The sequence below is a fragment of the Zingiber officinale genome, chromosome 2A, assembly GCF_018446385.1.
Source record: "Zingiber officinale cultivar Zhangliang chromosome 2A, Zo_v1.1, whole genome shotgun sequence".
In the NCBI taxonomy this organism is placed as follows: Eukaryota; Viridiplantae; Streptophyta; class Magnoliopsida; order Zingiberales; family Zingiberaceae; genus Zingiber; species Zingiber officinale.
The window spans coordinates 73,632,370-73,657,423 of NC_055988.1; positions in this window are offsets into that span (position 1 = coordinate 73,632,370).

Here is a 25,054-nt window from a genome sequence, read left to right on the forward strand (position 1 = left end):
GACATAAGGGGTCGCCAGTTGGGCCGCCATTGTGGCCGCCCAAGGGACCAAGGTTGGGCTGCCAATTGGGTCGCTAGTGTGGCCGCCCAAGGGGCCGAGGGGTTGTGAGGTTACAATAAAGTTTCAGATTGTCAGCCGTACAGGGGAGATGCTGCCGAAATTTCTTCGAACAGGGACTTTCCCGGGGCGTGACACTCCCGATGAAATTAAGCTTCCCGTGTTAGCCCCGAACACACAACTTAACTTCAACAATAATAATTCATACCACTAAAGAATTATTATTGAACTACCGCACCAATTCCAAATTACATTTTTGGGCTCCTTCTAATTATGAGTGTGTTAGCTCCCTGTGTTTAAGATGTCGAATGTCCACTAATTAAGTGAGTTACTGACAACTCATTTAATTAATATCATAGTCCAAGAGTAGTACCACTCAACCTTATCGTCATGTCGGACTAAGTCCACCTGCAGGGTTTAACATAACAATCTTTATGAGCTCCTCTTGGGGGCATTATCAACCTAGATTACTAGGACACAGTTTCCTTCTATAATCAACAAGTCACACTATAAGTAACATCATTTCCCAACTGATTGGGTATTTTGATTTATCGAGCTAAATCTCACCCTTTGATAAGTCAAAGAAATAAATATTAAATATATATGCTTGTTATTATATTAGGATTAAGAGCACACACTTCCATAATAACTAAGGTCTAGTTCTTTTTATTAAATCAGTATAAAAAGAACTTACCTTAAATGGTCCTGCTCAATACACTTAGAGTGTACTAATGTAATATATTAGTCAAGATAAACTAATACTTAATTACACTACGACTATTCCAATGGTTTGTTCCTTTCCATCTTAGTCGTGAGCTACTGTTTATAATTTATAAAGAACCAATAACATGATCTTCTGTGTGTAACACCACACACTATGTTATCTACAATATAAATTAATTGAACATCTACATTTGGTATATATAAAGGTAGACACTTGACCAATGTGATTCTTATAAATATTTATACAAAAGCTAGGCTTTTAGTATACACTCCAACAGGAGCTTTATATGTGCTTATGATTTATTTATGCTTGTGCTTATTTATGCTTATCTTAATTGTATTTTTTACTTAACTTTGAATTTCGATTGCCATAATTAAATAGGTGGAGGTTGTTGGTGCAGGAAGCATCCGATGATCGAACCCGAGTTTTGATAATGGCAAAGGGTTCAAAGTTAAGATTATTTGTTGTCTAACGTACTTGAAAGAGTGTTTGAGGAAAGTCCTAACTGCGGTTAGGCAAGTAAAAATCCTAAGGGGTGGTAACCTTAGGTCCTAGGAGGTGGTAACCTTAGGTGGAGGAAAACCCTAAGGGGCGGTAACTTTAGGTCCTAGGGGGTGGTAAACCTAGGTGGAGGAAAATCCTAAGGGGGGGGGGGGGGTAACCTTAGGTCCTAGGGGGTGGTAACCCTAGGTGGAGAAAACCCCTAGGGGGCGGTAACCCTAGGTCCTTGGGGGTGGTAACCCTAGGCGGAAAGTCCAGTCGATCTGGAGGATTGTGCTGGCATTAGGTAACTCTCCTGAGTGGAGTAGGTGAGGACGCGTTCCCCATAGAGGGAACACTAGGCGTCGGGTCGATCTAGGGTTTCCGGTTGGAAATCCGAAGTTAGATCCGGATTGTCTGATGACTGTCAGTCACTTCATTTATCATATTTATATTTGTTCTAACTTTGTCTTGTAGGGTATGTTTTATTTTAGGACTAACGTGTCTTGCAGGTATAAAAAGAACAAGTTAAGCCTCGGATGAACAGTGTCTTAGGCGCCTCCATTGTAATACCCACTAAACTTGTAAGATGAATATATGAATGTGGGATTTTGCCTTAGAAAAATAATAGGAAGTGAGTTGAAGCAAAAAGAAATAAAATGAAATAAAAAGAAGTGAAGGTCAAGGATTGAACCTTGAACCTCTTATATTATAATTCATAGAGTTAATTAGTAGAAACCAATTGGGATAGAGAGAAGATATTGATAGCAAAGGAGGGAAACTCATGATAAAGGTAAGAGTAAAAGCTAGCCAAAAGAAAAACAAGAAAAGAGCAAGAGAAAGGCAACTTGCCTTCCTCCCTTTCTCTCCCTCTTCCTCTTTGATTTTGCTGAAGACTTAAAGAGGGATTAAGGGGATTCATTCCCCCTTATTTTATCATGAATGATGAGAATAAATAGAAAATAAAATAAGTGTAAGAAAAATAGAAAATGGGTTAAGGGAGAAGGAAAGCAAAAATCAATTTTGCTACTTCTTCCCCCTTAACATAAAAGGGAGTAAGAAAAGAGAAAACTATTTTTCTCTCATTTTCTCTCATTCATCATCTCCCTCACCGAGAACACCACAGTCCCCTCTCCTCCATCTTCGGCCCCAAAGCCAAGTTTTTTCCCTAAGAAAGCCTAAGATACAAGGAGGACTTAGCAAAGGAATCAAAGGAAAAGGAACTAGAAGAAGAGGCTACTTCTTCTTCACCATACCTTAGATCCACAAGCGAAAAGGATGTAAGCTTCCCCTCACCTGTGGTACAAGGATTTTATGTGATTTTCGGATTCTATAAGGATTAGAAAACCTAGAAAAGAATTTAAGAAAATTCGGCTAAAGAAAGGGTTTTCAAATCTAGGATGGTTTAAACAAGTCTTTATTTCATGATATTCTTTCTATGCTATGTAGGAAGGATTTTCTTCATGTTTTTATACTTAAATGATGCTTGATCAGAGGAGTACCTAACCCTAGAATTTCGGCCAAAAATATGTTAAGGAGGTTAGGGAAAAATATTGTTTAACTAAACTAGTACAAAATTTCTCCCATGAACTACTAAGGGTTTTTATTGGTTTTCTTGCTTGAAAGCTACTTAGAACCAAAGAAATCCATTTATATGTTTCGGCCAAGAAAAGGGCTTAGGGTTAGGAAGACCTTTAAATTTAAATAACCATGTTTGTATGATAGAATATAGAGTTCTCTTAAAGAATTGCATGTTGTACATTGCTAGAAATTCATGAACTCTTATTTTAGATTTTCGGGCATGATAAGATGGATAGTTTAGAAAAACTTGAACAAAATTCTAATATGCTCAAGACCTCTGTGATATTATGATATGAAAGTTGTTTAATGCTCTTATGTTTAAATTGAGTATAGAAAATTAGTTACATGATATATGACATGTAAGATCACAAGGGTCCTAGCTTGTTTATGAACCAACTTTGTATATGATGTTCTTAGTAATTTTTGCCATGAAACTTACTTAGGTTTTCCATGCTTTAGGTCACTTAAAGCCTAGTTTAGAGATTGGTAGGTTTCGGCCATAAGGAAAAATAAAAGAAAAAGGGAAAGAAACCCAGGAAGCCTAAGACACAATTCACAAGTATGTTTAATATGCTTGTCTTTATACATGCTATGAAACTTGTATAATTTCTCATGCTTTTAGGCTATTTGAAGCAAGTTTATATTCTGTGAGTTTCGGCCAAGTAGGGTTTAAAAGACCTAGAGACCTTAGAAATGAAACCATATGTGTTAAAAGTGCTTCTTATGAAAATATGATAAGGTGTTGATTGTGTCACATGTTTGTATAATTTTTCCATGACCTAAATGGATCATTGTGTGTTTCGGCCATGAAGGGATAAATGCCCTAGAAACCCTAGAACAAAAATTAAATATGCTTATGTCACTCTACATGAAATATGATAAGTAGAAAACCAAGTTCTCATACTATATGTTGTTTAGTGACCTAAATGAGGCTAGGGTAAGTTTCGGCCATACCTATTGTATGATGTCTTGTTATGAATTTATACATGATGTTAGTTCAAGTTCACATGCTTGTATGTTTGTTTTTAGCCCTAATGAATACTTGTTAAAAGATTGACCAAGACATACGTTAAGGGCTTGAAGGACTTAGGAACTAGCTCAATATGCTTACTATGTTACTTGAAAAAAATGCTATAAATATGGTTTAAGGTTTCCATGCTTTCATGACATTTGGGACCTTGTTTATATACTGATAGGGTTCGGCCACATGAGTTTAAGGACTTGGAGAACTTAGAAACTAAGTTAATCATGCTTATAATGCTTCCTATGAAATTTATGTGATGATGATTTAGGGTTCACATGCTTGGAGGTTATTTTTACCTAAATTGAGACCTAAGGGGGTTCGGCCATGATAGGAACCCAAGGGTTTAGGAAGCTTAGAACCCAAGTTAACTATGTTACCATGTTTCTTATGATAGTATAATCACATGATATACCCTTATGCTTAACCATGTATGCTTGTGATTTATACCTTTGTTATGAGATGATATGTGGATAGGGATATGCATGTTTTAATGATATGCTATGTGCTTAGAATATGCATGCTTTTATGATACGCTATGTGAGTAGAAATATGCATGCTTTAATGATAGGCTATGTACTTAGAATATGCATGTTTTTATGATGTGCTATGTGTTTAAAATATGCCTACTTTTTCTTATGACATGATGTATGCCTAAGTGATGCATACTTTTTATGATATGATGTATGCCTAAGTGATGCATACTTTCTTATGACATGATGTATGCCTAAGTGATGCATACTTTTTATGATATGATGTATGCCTAAGTGATGCATACTTTTTATGATATGATGTATGCCTAAGTGATGCATACTTTTATGACATAATGTATGCCTAAGTGATGCATACTTTTATGCTATGCTATGTGACTAAATGATGCATTTTTATACATGCTATTTTACTTTGTAAGGCTTGTACCAAGGGTGGACTCCTAATCAGTCCCTAGGCCTTGCTTTGTGATCTAGGCTAAGCCTTGCTTTGTGATCTAGGCTAATAAGGGATGGGCTCCTTAGTACACCCCTAGGCCTTGCTTTGTGATCTAGGCTAATAAGGGATGGACTCTTCAAATACGCCCCTAGGCCATGCTTTGTGATCTTGACCTAGTTCCTAGTATGATTCAAGACTTGCTACCTTGGATATACTTAGGATGCGTGCATTTATGTTATGTATGTATGGTACAAGCCGGGGGCCTAAATATGTTGATATTATGTTCAAGTATATATATGTAAGAAGAAAATGGTTTTAAAAGCTCATGAGACATACACATGTTTTTCGGATACATGTTTTTAAAATCATGATGCATATAATCTATGATTATGTTGTGTTGAGGCTATGATTTAAGATATGCCATGATATGATTATGTTATGTTTCATGCTATGTTTTAAGAGATGATATGCCATGATATGATTATGTTATGTTTCATGCTATGCTTTAAGAGATGATATGCCATGACTAGTTATAATGTTTGTTATGTTGCATGATATGCTTAAAGAGTATGATATGTTTTGCCATGACTAGTTGAGATCATGTTAAGTTGGGACATTATTTGATTATGTGCTGATTGTTGGTTTTAGTGAGTAGGAAAGGAACTTACTGAGCCATGAGTGCTCATAGCTTACTTTCCTTGTACCACAGATAAAGGAAAAAGCTAGATGAGTTAAAGGAGCAGCAGGAGGGGCAACGAAGATGTGTGTGGTGGTGGCTAGGCAACTAATTAAGAACCTGCTTTAAAACCTTTAAGAACTATGCTTTGGTTTTGTGAAATGTAATACAATATGGGTGACTTGATGTTAAGTTTTTATTTATTTTGTTATCATGTTATGAAACCATGTTAGTGTAGTTTGGTTTTAATTAAGTTAAGAAAAATAATTTTAAGTCTTCCGCTGTAATACGTACGTAGAGTATCGTAGCCCCGTCCCTTGTTGATAGTAGGGAGGGCGGGCGTTACAGGTTGGTATCAGAGCCAAAGTTTATTGCCAGCTCACTACACACACATCAAGCCTCCTACCTGCCGCTCCAAGTAAGAATGTTTATGCTTAATTTACTTGTTATATGCTTATGTTTAATTTTCTTGTTACATGCTTATGTTTAGTTTCATGTTATATAACTTATGCTTTATTTTTCTTTCTTGTTATACTGCCTAGGTTTTATTTCTTTACTACATTGCTTATGCTTTATTTCCTTATGTTACATTGTTTGTCATTATATTCCTTATTTTTCCTTATGTTGTTTATGCTTTAGATTCATGTTTTACTTGCTTATATTTGATGCTTTATTTTATGCTTTTAGTTATAAATTAGATTAGGAGTACATATTGGTAGGTTAGGAATAATACCATAACAAATAGATAGAAACAAACCAGTACGTTAGATTGGCTAAAATCGATAACCACTTACACTAGTCTATTTCTTTTAGATAAACATGGTTAGGACACGCAATGCCCGAACCGGAGGGACAGTGACTCCACCAGATTTGACGCAGGTAGTCGCAGACCTCCAGCATCAGATCGCAGAACAACAACAACTGATCACTACCTTAATGGGTCAGCAAGGCAACCCAGTCACCCCACCGGTGAATCCACTACTTGTTGTACTTACAGCCGCACCAGTGCCCCCGGCAGCCCCTACTTCGATGGTCCGACAAGAGGCCTATCTGATTCAGTGGCAAAGGCTTAAGCCGGAAGCATTCTCGGGAAACTGTGAACCATGGGATGCGCAAGCCTGGCTCAAAACCGTGGAGAACATAATGGAACTATTGGATTGGCCTGAACACGAGAAGGTCAAATGCACGTCGTTCTGTCTTACCGGAGATGCCCGGATGTGGTGGGACAGAGTAAAGGCGAAAAGGCAAATAAACTAAATGCAGTGGACAGATTTTGAGACAGAGTTCTTAGAGGAATTTTTCCATATGCAAGTGACCAACAAGCACTATGACGAGTTCACTGAGTTTCGGCAAGGTGATCTGTCAGTCAATGAAGCCGTCAAGAGGTTCAACCGCCTAGCCCGACTGTGCCCAGAACTGGTCCGTACTGAAAAAGAAAGGGTCCGGTTGATGTTAAAGATGCTCCGACCCGAGATAACTCTGAACGTAGCCGGCGGAGTTAATAGACCGCAGACTGCAGAGGAGCTGGTCAGCAGCGCCCTGATTACCGAGCACTATCAGGAAGCAATGAATAAGGGCAAGAACCAAGCACAAAAATCGCACAGTACCAGAACTGACTGGAAAGGAAACTCAAGTGGAAAGAGGAAACAGTGGAATAAAACAAAAGGTGGTCCAGCCAATAAGTAGACCAAGTACCCTCAGTGTGCCACATGTGGGAAGATGCATTCTGGAGTATGTCGTCTGAGCACCAGAAAGTGCTACAACTGCGGAAAGGAAGGTCATTTGATAAGAGATTGCCCTACTCAGCCTCAGGCACCACCTTCGCAGAACTTCCAGAACAGGAGTGCCCCCGCACAGCTTCACCAGATGCAAGCTGCCATAGAAGGGACTTCAATCAGCCAAGGAAGATTGGAGGCCCCTCCCACTATGACCAATGCCAGAGTTTACTCGCTTGCTCAGGATGACGTGGCGAACGCGTCTACGGTTGTCACAGGTCAGTTAATTAAATTCAGTCAGTATACTAGAATTTTTATTCAATGCTGAAAAAAAACTGAAGAGGGAATCCATCGAGAAACTGAAACACGTTTCTTATCCATTAGTTGAAACCATGTCCGGACGACTCTCTACCCTCACCATAACACCAACGTTATTCGAGAACATGTTAGAGAAACAAACCAGGGACCCGAGCCTTCAAAGAATTAAACAAGAGACCGCAGAAGGAAAGAATGACGGGTTCCGTATCGCAGACGATGGAATATTATACCTCAGGGATCGATTATGTATTCCAGAGGATCCAGAGTTGCGAAAGAAGATACTGGAAGAAGCCCATACAACGCCTTATGCAATGCACCCGGGTTCCATTAAAATGTACCAGGACCTGAAAAAGAAATTTTGGTGGTCCGGTATGAAAAGAGAAGTGGCTCAGTACGTCAGTACTTGTCTGACGTGCCAAAGGGTAAAAGCTGAACACCAGAGACCCGGTGGATTATTACAACCTGTCCAAATTCCAGAATGGAAATGGGAAGAAATCTCCATGGATTTCATTTCAGGTCTACCCAAGACGACAAACGGGTATGATGCTATATGGGTGATCGTGGACAGACTGACGAAGTCTGCACACTTTTTGGCGATCAAGATGACTTATTCAACTGAACAACTAGCTCAGATATATGTTAAGGAAATCGTCAGATTACATGGTATCCCTAAGACCATTATTTCTGATAGAGATGGACGTTTTGTCTCGCACTTTTGGGAGTGCGTTCAGAAGGCCCTCGGCACGAAGTTGTTGTTTAGCACAGCCTTCCACCCACAGACTGATGGGCAAACTGAAAGAGTAAATCAAATATTGGAGGATATGTTAAGAGCTTGTGCCCTAGACTTCAAAGGGAGCTGGTGCCGATATTTATACCTGGCAGAATTCGCCTACAATAATAGCTACCAAGCTACTATTGGAATGGCACCTTACGAAGTCTATATGGGAGGAAGTGTAGGTCTCCTATATGCTGGTATGAAAGTGGTGAAAAGAAGGAAATGGGGTTCCGAACGGAACTTATTGATGACACCACCCGAGCTATACAAAAGATCCGTCAACGAATAGAAACCGCTCAGAGTCGGCAGAAGAATTATGCCGATAAACGGCGCAGACCGCTAGAATTCAACATCGGAGACTTGGTATTCCTTAAAGTATCCCCCATGAAAGGGATAATGAGGTTCGGAAAGAGGAGCAAGTTAAGCCCACGATACGTAAGACCGTACCGGATTTTAGAAAGAGTAGGCCAAGTCGCATACAGACTAGAACTACCTTCAGACATGGCAGCCATTCACAATGTGTTCCATGTATCGATGCTCAAGAAATGTACTCCCAGCACAGATCAAGTGATTGAGCCTCAGTCGGTACAGGTGCAGGAAGACCTGAGTTACGAAAGTAAACCCATCCAGATTCTGGACCGAGAAATCAAGAGGTTAAGGAACAAAGAAATACCCCTAGTAAAGGTCCTGTGGCGGAATCAACGATTCGAAGAAGCCACTTGGGAACGCGAGGACGATATGAAACAAAAGTACCCGGAGCTATTTTAAAGTTCGAGGATGAACTTTTTATGAGGTACGGGGTACTGTAATACCCACTAAACTTGTAAGATGAATATATGAATGTGGGATTTTGCCTTAGAAAAATAATAGGAAGTGAGTTGAAGCAAAAAGAAATAAAATGAAATAAAAAGAAGTGAAGGTCAAGGATTGAACCTTGAACCTCTTATATTATAATTCATAGAGTTAATTAGTAGAAACCAATTGGGATAGAGAGAAGATATTGATAGCAAAGGAGGGAAACTCATGATAAAGGTAAGAGTAAAAGCTAGCCAAAAGAAAAACAAGAAAAGAGCAAGAGAAAGACAACTTGCCTTCCTCCCTTTCTCTCCCTCTTCCTCTTTGATTTTGCCGAAAACTTAAAGAGGGATTAAGGGGATTCATTCCCCCTTATTTTATCATGAATGATGAGAATAAATAGAAAATAAAATAAGTGTAAGAAAAATAGAAAATGGGTTAAGGGAGAAGGAAAGCAAAAATCAATTTTGCTACTTCTTCCCCCTTAACATAAAAGGGAGCAAGAAAAGAGAAAACTATTTTTCTCTCATTTTCTCTCATTCATCCTCTCCCTCACCGAGAACACCACAGTCCCCTCTCCTCCATCTTCGGCCCCAAAGCCAAGTTTTTTCCCTAAGAAAGCCTAAGATACAAGGAGGACTTAGCAAAGGAATCAAAGGAAAAGGAACTAGAAGAAGATGCTACTTCTTCTTCACCATACCTTAGATCCACAAGCGAAAAGGATGTAAGCTTCCCCTCACCTGTGGTGCAAGGTTTTTATGTGATTTTAGGATTCTATAAGGATTAGAAAACCTAGAAAAGAATTTAAGAAAATTCGGCTAAAGAAAGGGTTTTCAAATCTAGGATGGTTTAAACAAGTCTTTATTTCATGATATTCTTTCTATGCTATGTAGGAAGGATTTTCTTCATGTTTTTATACTTAAATGATGCTTGATCAGAGAAGAACCTAACCCTAGAATTTCGGCGAAAAATATGTTAAGGAGGTTAGGGAAAAATATTGTTTAACAAAACTAGTACAAAATTTCTCCCATGAACTACTAAGGGTTTTTATTGGTTTTCTTGCTTGAAAGCTACTTAGAACCAAAGAAATCCATTTATATGTTTCGGCCAAGAAAAGGGATTAGGGTTAGGAAGACCTTTAAATTTAAATAACCATGTTTGTATGATAGAATATAGAGTTCTCTTAAAGAATTGCATGTTGTACATTGCTAGAAATTCATGAACTCTTATTTTAGATTTTCGGGCATGATAAGATGGATAGTTTAGAAAAACTTGAACAAAATTCTAATATGCTCAAGACCTCTGTGATATTATGATATGAAAGTTGTTTAATGCTCTTATGTTTAAATTGAGTATAGAAAATTAGTTACATGATATATGACATGTAAGATCACAAGGGTCCTAGCTTGTTTATGAACCAACTTTGTATATGATGTTCTTAGTAATTTTTGCCATGAAACTTACTTAGGTTTTCCATGCTTTAGGTCACTTAAAGCCTAGTTTAGAGATTGGTAGGTTTCGGCCATAAGGAAAAATAAAAGAAAAAGGGAAAGAAACCCAGGAAGCCTAAGACACAATTCACAAGTATGTTTAATATGCTTGTCTTTATACATGCTATGAAACTTGTATAATTTCTCATGCTTTTAGGCTATTTGAAGCAAGTTTATATTCTGTGAGTTTCGGCCAAGTAGGGTTTAAAAGACCTAGAGACCTTAGAAATGAAACCATATGTGTTAAAAGTGCTTCTTATGAAAATATGATAAGGTGTTGATTGTGTCACATGTTTGTATAATTTTTCCATGACCTAAATGATCATTGTGTGTTTCGGCCATGAAGGGATAAATGCCCTAGAAACCCTAGAACAAAAATTAAATATGCTTATGTCACTCTACATGAAATATGGTAAGTAGAAAACCAAGTTCTCATACTATATGTTGTTTAGTGACCTAAATGAGGCTAGGGTAAGTTTCGGCCATACCTATTGTATGATGTCTTGTTATGAATTTATACATGATGTTAGTTCAAGTTCACATGCTTGTATGTTTGTTTTTAGCCCTAATGAATACTTGTTAAAAGATTGACCAAGACATACGTTAAGGGCTTGAAGGACTTAGGAACTAGCTCAATATGCTTACTATGTTACTTGAAAAAAATGCTATAAATATGGTTTAAGGTTTCCATGCTTTCATGACATTTGGGACCTTGTTTATATACTGATAGGGTTCGGCCACATGAGTTTAAGGACTTGGAGAACTTAGAAACCAAGTTAATCATGCTTATAATGCTTCCTATGAAATTTATGTGATGATGATTTAGGGTTCACATGCTTGGAGGTTGTTTTTACCTAAATTGAGACCTAAGGGGGTTCGGCCATGATAGGAACCCAAGGGTTTAGGAAGCTTAGAACCCAAGTTAACTATGTTACCATGTTTCTTATGATAGTATAATCACATGATATACCCTTATGCTTAACCATGTATGCTTGTGATTTATACCTTTGTTATGAGATGATATGTGGTTAGGGATATGCATGTTTTAATGATATGCTATGTGCTTAGAATATGCATGCTTTTATGATATGCTATGTGAGTAGAAGTATGCATGCTTTAATGATAGGCTATGTATTTAGAATATGCATGTTTTTATGATGTGCTATGTGTTTAAAATATGCCTACTTTTTCTTATGACATGATGTATGCCTAAGTGATGCATACTTTTTATGATATGATGTATGCCTAAGTGATGCATACTTTCTTATGACATGATGTATGCCTAAGTGATGCATACTTTTTATGATATGATGTATGCCTAAGTGATGCATACTTTTATGACATAATGTATGCCTAAGTGATGCATACTTTTATGCTATGCTATGTGACTAAATGATGCATTTTTATACATGCTATTTTACTTTGTAAGGCTTGTACCAAGGGTGGACTCCTAATCAGTCCCTAGGCCTTGCTTTGTGATCTAGGCTAAGCCTTGCTTTGTGATCTAGGCTAATAAGGAATGGACTCTTCAAATACGCCCCTAGGCCATGCTTTGTGATCTTGACCTAGTTCCTAGTATGATTCAAGACTTGCTACCTTGGATATACTTAGGATGCGCGCATTTATGTTATGTATGTATGGTACAAGCCGGGGCCCTAAATATGTTGATATTATGTTCAAGTATATATATGTAAGAAGAAAATGGTTTTAAAAGATCATGAGACATACACATGTTTTTCGGATACATGTTTTTAAAATCATGATGCATATAATCTATGATTATGTTGTGTTGAGGCTATGATTTAAGATATGCCATGATATGATTATGTTATGTTTCATGCTATGTTTTAAGAGATGATATGCCATGATATGATTATGTTATGTTTCATGCTATGCTTTAAGAGATGATATGCCATGACTAGTTATAATGTTTGTTATGTTGCATGATATGCTTAAAGAGTATGATATGTTATGCCATGACTAGTTGAGATCATGTTAAGTTGAGACATTATTTGATTATGTGCTGATTGTTGGTTTTAGTGAGTAGGAAAGGAACTTACTGAGCCATGAGTGCTTATAGCTTACTTTCCTTGTACCACAGATAAAGGAAAAAGCTAGATGAGTTAAAGGAGCAGCAGGAGGGGCAACGAAGATGTGTGTGGCGGTGGCTAGGCAACTAATTAAGAACCTGCTTTAAAATCTTTAAGAACTATGCTTTGGTTTTGTGAAATGTAATACAATATGGGTGACTTGATGTTAAGTTTTTATTTATTTTGTTATCATGTTATGAAACCATGTTAGTGTAGTTCGGTTTTAATTAAGTTAAGAAAAATAATTTTAAGTCTTCCGCTGTAATACGTACGTAGAGTATCGTAGCCCCGTCCCTTGTTGATAGCAGGGAGTGCGGGCGTTACATCCATAGAGCTTGGAGGCGCCTCGGGTGCAAGCCGGAAGAAGTTTGTGCAGTAGAGCTGGAGGCGCCTCGGACTGAGATGGAGGGGCCTCGGATCTGGGCTTGGAGGCACCTTGGGCTGACCATGTAGGCGCCTCAAGCAGGATAAGCGACGAAGAATTCAGCGTCTATCCGCGCGGCTGACTCGGCGGCCTGGAGGCGCCTCAGACAAGCTTGGAGGCACCTCCAGCACTGTATATATGGAGGGTTCAAGCAGCACTCTGCATCATCAATTCTCTAGAGTTCTTTCTTCTATGTGTTGCTAAGAAAACGTTCCAGAAGTGCTGCAACGAGTACCTGACGACCCGGAGCTTCATTTTTGCTAATTCTGTTGTCGGTATAGCCTTATTATTTCAGTTTTTGTAATACATTTTTGTAATTTGTGATCTGATAGTGAATTGTCCAAAGTAAATGCTCAACGAGTGTGAGCCTTGGAGTAGGAGTCGCCCAAGGCTCCGAACCAAGTAAAAACACTTGGGTCCTTGTGTGTGTTATTCTTATTTTTGCTACTTTACTCTTAAACATTTTTCGATTATGACACGTGAAAGCCACGAGCGCTATTCACCCCCCCCCTCTAGCGCTTCTCGATCCAACATACATTCCCAAGTAAAATCCACTTGAGATCCATTTGCCATGGGTCCCAAATTGACTCTTTGAGCTCCCCCTAGAGCTCTTAACCTTGGTCACCTCTCTAGGTGACTCATCCACAATTGCTAGGCCACATCGGTGTACCTCTGGTGATACTTGTCCTATAAACCTAACCTTCTTAACTTTGGACACCTTGTCCTTGGTTAATTTCTTTTTACCATTAAATAGCTTTCCCTTGCTATTTATTGGCTTTTCCTTGCTATAGTCATATGCAACCCTAGCATAAGACTTTCCCTTAGCATTGGAGACACTAGATCGGTATCTTAGACCCGATCTATCATTTTGGGTCTTTGACTACCCAACACCATACCTAAACCCTTAGATCCAACATTAAATCTTTCTAGGATTTTCTTCAACCGATCAAGCTTTGCCTTCAAAACTTGATTTTCCCTTTCTAGGTTCCTAATCCTACAATTGACTTATCCACATTGGACATTCTTAGACCTACCCATTCTAGGCATGTGTCTCCCCTTCTTGGGATTAATGCCTTGATTCTCCTTAGGTCTACCGTTTCTAGATTTATCATGAATGTGTCTCCTAGAGTTATCTCTAACATTTACCCTATTCCTATCATGATATATAAATCCAAAATTTTTCATTATTACATAATGATAATCATTATTTTTCCTAGCATGCATGGGAACATAAGAATTTGAATTTAAATTACACTTCAAATTAGGGTATACCTCTCTTACCCTTGAAGCTCCCTCTTGACTTGATCTCCTCTTCTTCTCTTTCTCCCATTTCTTCAATTGTGCTAGCTTCTTGATCTCCCTCTTCTTAGGGCATTTGGTGTGGTAGTGGCCCTTCTCACCACACGTGAAGCACACAATGCGTAATCTCCTCCTTTGGGCTTCTTCATTCCTACAACCCTTGTTAGTGTTTAAATTAATTTGAATGGATTTAGGATTTACCTCTTTCTTACCCAATGGACACCTACTCTTGTAGTGTCCCTTTTTATTGCACCCGAAGCATATTATGTGGTCTTTTGACTTCACTTCGGTGGAGGTGCTTGCTAGGTTGACTACTTCCAAGACCTCTTCTTCATCCTCTTCACTTCTCTTGGATTCTTCTTCAATCCTTGATGATGTAGATGATGCCTCATCTCCTTATCCATACTTGTGGATGGCCTTTCTTCATCCTTCTCCTCCTCGGAAGTTGAGCATGAATCAACTTCCGGTTGCTCCACCTTCTCTTGAGCCACTTCATCTTTTTCTTCGGATTTTTCTTCTTCGTGTGTAGGCATGAGTTCTTTACCTAGAACTTTCTTTACTTTGCTCCACAAATCATGGGCATTCTCGTATTCACCTACATCACTTAACATGTTAGAAGGCAAAATATCTATCAAAATTGATATTACCTTATCGTTTGCCTTTGACCGTGTGGTTTGTTCTTCCGTCCAATGAAGTGGTTGGAGCTTCTTTCCTTTCTTGTCTCTTGGGACTTCAAATGGTTCCTCGATGACCATCATTGTGTCCCAATCCATCTTGAGGAATTTTTTCATCTTCATCATCAAAAAGGTGATGTCCCATAAACTTCCTCCTTCAAACTTCAGTGGATCAATTAAGTCGGTCATCCTTGCTTCCCCGGTGGTTAGTCCGATAGAGAGCGGCCTCGCTCTGATACCACTTGTTGGAGGATCGTGCGGCCGGCTAGAAGGGGGGTTGAAAGGACGGCTCCCCAATTACTCGCTTCCTATGTATTCATTAGTGCACAAGTGGAATAATATAAAACTAAGTACGAATACAAAAGCTAAAGACAATGAAAGGAAATGTAAACCAATACATGTCGATGTAACGTGGTTCGGAGATAACTTGCTCCTACTCCACAGTTGTCCGTAAGGTGGAAAATCCCTCAATCCGTCGGTGGATTATTCCCCGAAAATTCTAGCTAGCTCAAACCTCCTTGTGGGTGGAGAAACCTCACCAAAAACTCACCAAGACCTCTTGGACACAAGGGAAATCTTGAGCACTTTTGTGACTACTAATTAGGCTTTAACCAAGTCTAATTTCATAACCATGGTCGGCTATCCCAAGCTCCTTCTTATAAAGCTTGGAAGAAAATAGCTCTGTTGTTTAACTGTTACCAGTCGACTGGTCCTTGCACCAGTCGACTGGTGCCAGCCCAACGACTCTCTATCAGTCGACTGCTACAGTGCACTAGTCAACTGGTACTATAACAATCCAACTTTCCCTATTTCGAGTTCTAAATATCCTTAAAAATATTTGGAAATGTTTTAAAATATTCTAGAGATTTTTAGAAATTTTTAGAATATTTTTATGTAATTTTTGGAGGTTGTTTGGTATTTTTACTAAAAGAAGGAAGTTTTGACAAAAAAATTGTCAAAGCCGAGATTCGAACTGTGGACCTCGGACCTGAACCGAACCTTAACTGAATCTGGCCAGCCAACTGGTCCGCGCTCTTTTTGTGAACATATATGGAACGAAATATATATAAGCAGTAGTTAGGAACGTTTAAAATAGATTGAAATAAAAAGTGTGCGACTAAGGGATCGAAGTCGAGGCCTTTGACCCGAGCAAAATCCGACTGACCAGCTGTACTAGCGGGCGATGCTAATCTAAGAAGGAGAGAAAAATATTTAAGGTATAGTTGATAGTGGAACCCTAGTTTTAAAAAGGAATCGTTTTATTTTTTCCGTGACCTAAATCTCTCGATCCCTCTCCTCCTCTCTCGCGAACGGCGGCGGCGACTTCACTGTTCGGGCGGAGAAGGCGACGGCGCTAGGCTTTTTCCGGCCGGTCTTCACCCGTGCGTGACCACCTCAATGAGGGAACTCGGAAACACCAAGAAGCCGCCGAGATTGAAGCTTCTCCGAAACCCTAGGACCTCATCTCGGTTGTAAGTGCAAGAACAAGGGGTAAGTTGCTTCCTCACCTGTAAGAAGGGTAGCTCTCGAATTCATGCTTCCTCTTGTTGTTTTCTTTGATACATGCTGCGAGGAGAGTGTTCTAGGGTTTTCCTGCCGTGAATCACATAAAGAAGATAGAAGGGTTTTTGATTGGATTAGATTTTGGACTGTGCTTGTTCTTGATTTCGAATTTTTCTGTGAAAGATATGGTGATGGGTTTGCTGCCGTGAGTTTCACAGAAGGATCATGAGTGGTAAGTTCAAGTATGTGGGTAGTTACCTTAAGCTTTGTAGCTGGATTTCGGTCTTTTGTTGTTCTAGGCAGTAAGCATGAAGAACAGATTCGAATTTAAGTTATCAGTGATAATTCTCCTTTGTTGGTTAATTTCCTTTTTGCTGCCCTAGCTTGGTTAATTTACCTTTGCTGCCATGAGTTTGATAAAGAAGAGTAGAAGGGATTCTAATGGTTCTAGCATGTGTTTAAGTATTTAATCTTAGATTAGCTTTACAGATTTTAGTTTATATGCAATTAACTAGAAACGAGTCAAAATTTGCAAACCTGTTGAGAGCATGCTTTAGTGTAACATGTGTTAACTTTGATAGCAGCAGTAAATTTTCCCTTAGGCTATGCTCGGTTAGAAACAAATCAACATGAGTAGATCCATTAAGTTCTTGTTCTAGTATACCATGAAACAAAACAAGTTTTACATAAGTTTGAAGAGAAGATCCCAGCAGGCTTTAGCTTGAGTTGGATCTTGCTGTACAGTTTCAGATTTTCTTTTAGCATTTAGTTTAAGTTCTGTTATATGTATTTTCAGTTTTGGTATGAGGTTTTAAGTGTTGTACCATGTTATTTTTAGACACTTTAGTTTATTATGGCATGCAGATTTTATTAAGTTATAATGCAGAATTTTATTAAGCATTTTTATTGAGCTTAAGTGCAGATTTTTATAAGTGTAGTACGCTGATTTTGTTTTCCCTTTGCTTGAAGATGGGCAAGAACAGATTTTAGCATATACATATATATACATAGGATTTAGTTTAGATTTTCCTTGCTATAATGAGTAGTTATAAGTGATAAAAGACCAAGGTCTTGATAGGATCCCTAAAATTTAAGTATTGGGATCAGCAGCACACCAAGTGCTCAAAGAAATGCCAAGGAATTATATTATAAGAACATAAAAAAGATAATAAGTATTTTATTTTAAAGAAAGGCTAGTACCCGACTTCCAAAGTTGTCGTTAAACAAATCCAGGTGACCAATTCCAAGGTCTTGGCTCTGGTAAAACCAAGGTCTTTACCCTCGTAGGACTGATGACTATCTACCACAATCCCTATTAGGGAGCGCGCATTGGTACTAAGCCTGAGCCCAAGAAAGAAGTTGATTATTATTTTTAAGTATTAAAGTATAAGTTTTTAACCAAGAAGAACTTTATTATTGTTTTGAAGAATAAAGTATAAGTTTTGGAACAAATGAAACATGTTTCATATATGCTTAGAATCAGTAAGTTTAGTTCTTTTGAATTCTAGCATGTAGTATTAGTTTTATTTGTTTCCTGATTAGTTTATTGAGCATGATCAGATTTATCTACTAACATGTAGTTTATTCTTGTATATCATAAGTATGCAGTTTATAGTGCTTTACTATTGATTATGCATGAGCAGATTTATTTCTAGTTTCAGTACATTTAAACATGATGCAGCTATATTTATGCTTTATTTTCTCTTAGAGCATTCAGTTTCTAGTTCTTTCTGTATACATGCATATCCGTGTTTTTGTGAGTTAGATAGCACTTACTAAGCAAATTTTGCTTATAGATTGTATTTCCTCTTACTGCAAATAAAGGAAAGGAAAAGATATAACAAGGGAGGCGACAAGGCGGTGCGGATGGTGTGTGATGCTAGGACTATGGAGAGACCTGGGAATTCGCCAAGAATTTATTAAGTCTGTTTCCGTTAAATTGTTTAAAGAATTTAGAACTTGTACATGCTACTATATGGATTGTTTTATCGTGTTATGTGAAAGTTGATTATTTTGATTATATATGAACTGCGTGTGTGTTTGATATATGTTCCAGTCACCTGTGGCTGTGTATACTGTGTATGTATTGATGTTTATGGTCACCGATATAGGGGAGACTTTGCCGAAATTTTTCGGTAAAGATTCCTCGTGTTTTCAATCACACCGGTTAAGTAGAGTTAATAGTTAAGTAACGGTCACCTTAGAGAGTAGTAGAGTTGTAAGAAGGGTGTTCGTTACAGTTGGTATCAGAGCAGTCCCCATTCTCTAGCATCACACATCAGCACCAGCTTTGTCGTCTTCAAGTAAGAAAGTATTTAAGTTTTCCTTTTATGCTTTCTTTATTATTTGCAGTATAGAGTGTTTGCTCATATGTGCTTAAGTAAGATAGAAGTTTTAGTTTCTCTTTTATATATATATATATATATATATATGTCTGGGAAAATAGAGACGATTTTTGTTTTTCTCTTGTTACATAACTAGATGTCAAGAAGAGGACGTCCCCGTACCGCTCGTACTGAGGACCGAGCACAGGAGAACTAGGAGCCTAGAGCAGTTGAACCAAATCTTTCTGAAGTTGTTGCTCAACTCTAGAGACAAGTAGTAGAGCAGCAACAAGTGATCGTCAATCTGATGGCGAATCAGCAGTCGGTCCCTCCCACTCCTCCAACAATCAATGTGGAGACTCCAGTGGTGACTGAGGTTCCACCAGCCACCCTGGAAGTCCCCACAGCACCTAGAAGACAAGAAGCATACTTGATACAGTGGCTGAAGCTGAAGCCAGAGAGTTCTCAAGCACGACTGAGCCCTGGGATGCTCAGGCTTGGTTCAAGACACTGGAGAGCACCATGGAGCTTCTTGACTGACCAGAAGTCAAGAAGGTCAAGTGTGCTTCATTCTGCCTATCTGAAGATGCTCGTATGTGGTGGGAGAGAGTTAAAAGCAAGAGAACAGTCAATCAGATGAGCTGGGCTGACTTTGAAGCAGAATTTTATGAAGAATTCTTCTGCCAGCGGATCACCAATAAGCATTATGAGGAGTTCATAGAATTCAGACAAGGTGACCTGTCAGTGGAAGAAGCAGTAAAGAAATTCAATAGGCTAGCTCGTCTCTGCCAAGAGCTAGTAAGCACGGAGAAGGAACGAGTCAGACTGATGCACAGGATGTTGAGGCCAGTGATAGCACTTAATGTGAGTAGTGGAACTCACCATCCCCAGACTGGCGAAGAACTGGTTAGCAGAGCATTAGTTGCTGAGCACTATCTGGATAGCATTAGGGCACAACGAGCGCAGCATAAGCCAGTCAAGATCGAATACAAGACAGTTGGGAGTCAGAAACCTCAGGCAAATAAGCAGAACTGGAAAGACAAGGGTAGTAAAAGAAAGTAGTGGAACTCAGGAGGTAACCAGAAAGGAGGACCAGCAAATAAGCAGACCAAGTTCCCTCCCTGTCCTAAATGTGGGAGAACACATCTAGGAGCCTGTCTTTTGGGTAAGACTGGATGTTATTCCTGTGGTCAGGAAGGACACATGGCAAAAGAATGTCCTAACAAGTTCAAAGCACCTCAGCCACAGGCAATACAATATGGAGGCAAACCTCAGCTACATTATATGCCTGCAACTCTAGAAGGACCTCAGCTCAGTCAAGGAAGGTTGGAAGCCCCACCAGTTCCAGCCAGTGCCAAAGTATTCTCCCTCACTAAAGAGGAAGCTGCTAGTGCCTCCACAGTCGTAACAGGTCAAGTAGTTATTTTTCAGCATTTAGCTACTGCACTATTTGATACTGGGGTGACCCATTCTTTTGTATCCGTACCTTTTGCCAACGAATTACAGGTACCTACAGAAAGCATGAACTCCAAGTTCCTGACGACCCTACCTTCTGGGGAAGTCATAGAATCTAACCAGTGGCTTCGGGCTGTACCAATCAGAATTTCAAACCGAGAGTTATATGTTGATCTTGTAGTCCTCACCATGCAGGATTTCGATATCATTTTTGGTATAGATTTCCTCAACAAGTACAGTGCTTCAGTGGACTGCCGCAGAAGGAAAGTGATCTTTAGTCCAGAAGGTGAACCATCCTTTGAATTCACAGGAGTGCCAAAGAGGAAGACCCAGAAATTCCTCTCTTCCCTCATAGCTCACCAGATGTTAGCTAAAGGGTGTTCTAGTTTTCTTGCATTCATTATGAGTACAGAAGAACAAGAAAGACCCAAGTAGGAGGAAGTTCGGGTAGCTTGTGAGTATCCAGAGGTATTCCTAGACGAGCTACCTGGACTACCTCCCAACAGAGAAGTGGAGTTTGAGATTGAATTGGTTCCTGGTACCGGTCCAATTTCAAAAGCTCCATACCGTATGTCTCCAGCAGAGTCGAAAGAGTTACAAGAACAACTTCAGGAGCTGCTTGACAAAGGCTTCATCCGCCCTAGTCATTCACCATGGGGAGCTCCTGTGTTGTTTGTCAAGAAGAAGGACGGATTTATGTGGATGTGCATAGATTATAGGGCTCTGAATCAAGTGACCATCAAGAATAAGTATCCACTGCCCAAAATCGACGACTTATTTGATCAGTTGAGAGGGGCTACAGTGTTCTCCAAGATAGACCATCAGTTGAAAGTAAAGGAAAGTGATATACCCAGAACGACTTTTAGGACCAGATATGGACACTACAAGTTTGTAGTCATGCCTTTTGGTGTGACTAATGCACCAGCGGTCTTCATAGACTTAATGAACAGAGTGTTCAGAGAATATCTTGACAAATTTATCATCGTTTTCATCGACGACATTCTAGTATATTCCAGAACCCCAGAGGAGCATGACACACACTTGAGGATAGTATTGCAGACCCTTCAGCAAAAGCAGCTGTATGCTAAGTTCTCAAAGTGTGAGTTCTGGTTAGATCAGGTGGTGTTTCTAGGTCACATAATTTCTAAAGAAGGTATCCAAGTGGATCCAGCTAAAATAGAAGAGGTCAACAACTGGAGTAGACCTAAGAACACTAGGGAGATCAGAAGCTTCCTTGGTTTAGCCGGATACTATAGAAAATTTGTGGAGGACTTTTCCAGGATAGCCTCTCCACTAACAGCCCTCACCAAGACGAACAAGAGGTTTGAATGGTCAGATAAATGTGAGCAAAGTTTCCAAGAGCTCGAGAAGAGACTGACTAGTGCTCCTATCCTGACAGTTCCAGAGAGTGGCAGGAGTTTTGACATCTACAGTGATGCTTCCTAGATGGGCCTAGGAGCTGTACTCATGCAAGAAGGAAAAGTTATAGCTTATGCTTTCAGACAACTCAAAGATTATGAAAAGAACTACCCCACTCATGATCTTGAGCTGGTAGCTGTAGTCTTTGCACTAAAACTCTGGCGACATTATTTGTATGTCGTTCAGTGCAGAATCTTCACAGACCATCAGAGTCTTAAGTACTTCTTCACTTAGAAGGACTTAAACATGAGACAGCATAGGTGGCTAGAGTTGGTCAAAGACTATGACTGTGAAATCCTCTACCACCCAGGCAAAGCTAATAAAGTGGCAGATGCACTAAGCAGAAAATCCAGTGCATCCCTGATGTTCTTGTCATCATTAGCCCTGCCACTACAGAAGGAGTTGTCAGACTTTGGAATGGAAATTATTTATGGGCAACTCTCTGCATTGACCTTAGAATCAACCTTGCTTGAGGATATACAGAGGAAGCAAAGTGAAGATCTAGATATCCAAACGATCAAGCAAGGGATACAAGAAGGAGAAAATTCAAAATTTTGAGTCTAAGACAGTGAAATTCTTTATCAGGGGAACCGTCTTTGTGTCCCCAATGATGAAGAGTTGAAAAAGAAAATTTTAAAAGAAGCTCATAGTACACCTTACTCCATGCATTCTGGTTCCACCAAGATGTACCAAGACGTGAAACAGAGGTTCTGGTGGTCTGAACTCAAAAGAGATGTTGCTAAATATGTCAGTACCTGCCTGACATGTCAGAGGGTCAAAGCAGAACACCAGAGATCAGGAGGAGTTCTACAGCCTCTCCCAATCCCAGAGTGGAAGTGGGAAGACATTTCCATGGACTTCATAACAGGTCTCCCAAGAACCACAAATGGATATGATGCGATATGGGTGATAGTGGACAGATTGACCAAGTCTGCTCATTTTCTAGCCATCAAGGTGTCCCACTCTATAGAGCAGTTGGCACAGTTATATGTTAAGGAGGTGATCAGACTTTACGGAGTTCTTAAATCTATTGTTTCTAATAGAGATGGACGCTTCACCTCGCACTTTTGGGAGGGTGTTCAGAATGCACTAGGCACCAAACTCAAGTTCAGCACAGCCTTCCATCCTCAGACTGATGGACAGACAGAGCGAGTAAATTAGATTCTAGAAGATATGCTCAGAGCTTGTGCACTAGATTTCAAGGGAAGTTGGTGCAAGTATATATGCTTAGCTGAGTTTGCCTACAACAATAGCTATCAGGCCACCATCAAGATGGCACCTTATGAGGCGTTGTATGGTAGGAAGTGCAGATCGCCCATTTGCTGGCAAGAAGCAGGTAAAAAAAAGAAATGGAAGTGGAACTGGGCATTCAGACAGAGCTGATAGATGAGACTACTCAGGCTATTCAGAAGATCAGACAGAGAATTGAGACTGCCCAGAGTAGACAGAAGAGTTATGCTGACACACGCTGTAGGCCACTTGAATTCCAAGTAGGGGATTCAGTTTTTCTCAAGGTTGCTCCGATGAAGGGAGTGATGAGATTTGGCAAGAAGGATAAATTAAGTCCTCGTTATGTAAGACCTTACCTGATCACAAAAACGATTGGGAAAGTAGCTTACAAGCTAGACTTACCACAGGACATGTCAGTAATACATGACGTATTTCATGTTTCCATGCTAAAGAACTGTCTCCATGACCCTAGCCAAGTGATTGAGCCTCAGTCAGTGCAGGTTCAGGAGGATCTTAGCTATGAGAGCAGACCTACACAGATAGTGGATAGAGAAGTTAAGAGACTAAAAAACAAAGAAGTGCCACTGGTGAAGGTCATCTGGCAGAACCAGAAACATGAGGAAGTCACTTGGGAGCGTGAGGACAGTATGAGACAGAAATATCCAGAACTATTCTAAGTTCGAGGATGAACTTTTTATAAGGTATGGGGAATTGTAACAACCCAACTTTCCCTATTTCAAGTTCTAAATGTCCTTAAAAATATTTGGAAATGTTTTTAAAATATTCTAGAGATTTTTAGAAATTTTTAGAGTATTTTTATGCAATTTTTGGAGGTTGTTTGGTATTTTTACTAAACGAAGGAAGTTTTAACAAAAAAATTATCAAAGCCGAGATTCGAACCGTGGACCTCAGACCTGAACCGAACCTTAACCGAATCCGGCCAACCAACTGGTCCGCGCTCTTTTTGTGAACATATATGGAACGAAAGATATATAAGCAATAGTTAGGAACGTTTAAAATAGATTGAAATAAAAAGTGCGCGGCTGAGGGATCGAAGGCGAGGCCTTTGACGCGAGCAAAACGTGGCTGACCAGTTGTACCAGCGGGCGATGCTAATCTAAGAAGGAGAGAAAAATATTTAAGGTATAGTTGATAGTGGAACCCTAGTTTTAAAAAGGAATCGTTTTATTTTTTTCCGTGACCGAAATCTCTCGATCCCTCTCCTCCTCTCTCGCGAACGGCGGCGGCAACTTCACTGTTCGGGTGGAGAAGGCGACGGAGCTAGGCTTTTTCCGGCCGGTCTTCACCCGTGCGTGACCACCTCGATGAGGGAACTCGGAAACACCAAGAAGTCGTCGAGATTGAAGCTTCTCCGAAACCCTAGGACCTCTTCTCGGTTGTAAGTGCAAGAACAAGGGGTAAGTTGCTTCCTCACCTGCAGTAAAGGTAGCTCTCGAATTCGTGCTTCCTCTTGTTGTTTTCTTTGATACATGCCGCAAGGAGAGTGTTCTAGGGTTTTGCTGCCATGAATCACATAAAGAAGATAGAAGGGTTTTTGATTGGATTAGATTTTGGACTGTGCTTGTTCTTGATTTCAAATTTTTCTGTGAAAGATATGGTGATGGGTTTGCTGCTGTGAGTTTCACAGAAGGATCATGAGTGGTAAGTTCAAGTATGTGGGTAGTTACCTTAAGCTTTGTAGCTGGATTTCGGTCTTTTGTTGTTCTAGGCAGTAAGCATGAAGAACATATTCGAATTTAGGTTATCAGTGATAATTCTCCTTTGTTGGTTAATTTCCTTTTTGCTGCCCTAGCTTGGTTAATTTACCTTTGCTGCCATGAGTTTGATAAAGAAGAGTAGAAGGGATTCTAATGGTTCTAGCATGTGTTTAAGTATTTCATCTTAGATTAGCTTTACAGATTTTAGTTTATATGCAATTAACTAGAAACGAGTTAGAATTTGCAAACCTGTTGAGAGCATGCTTTAGTGTAACATGTGTTAACTTTGATAGCAGCAGTAAATTTTCCCTTAGGCTATGCTCGGTTAGAAACAAATCAACATGAGTAGATCCATTAAG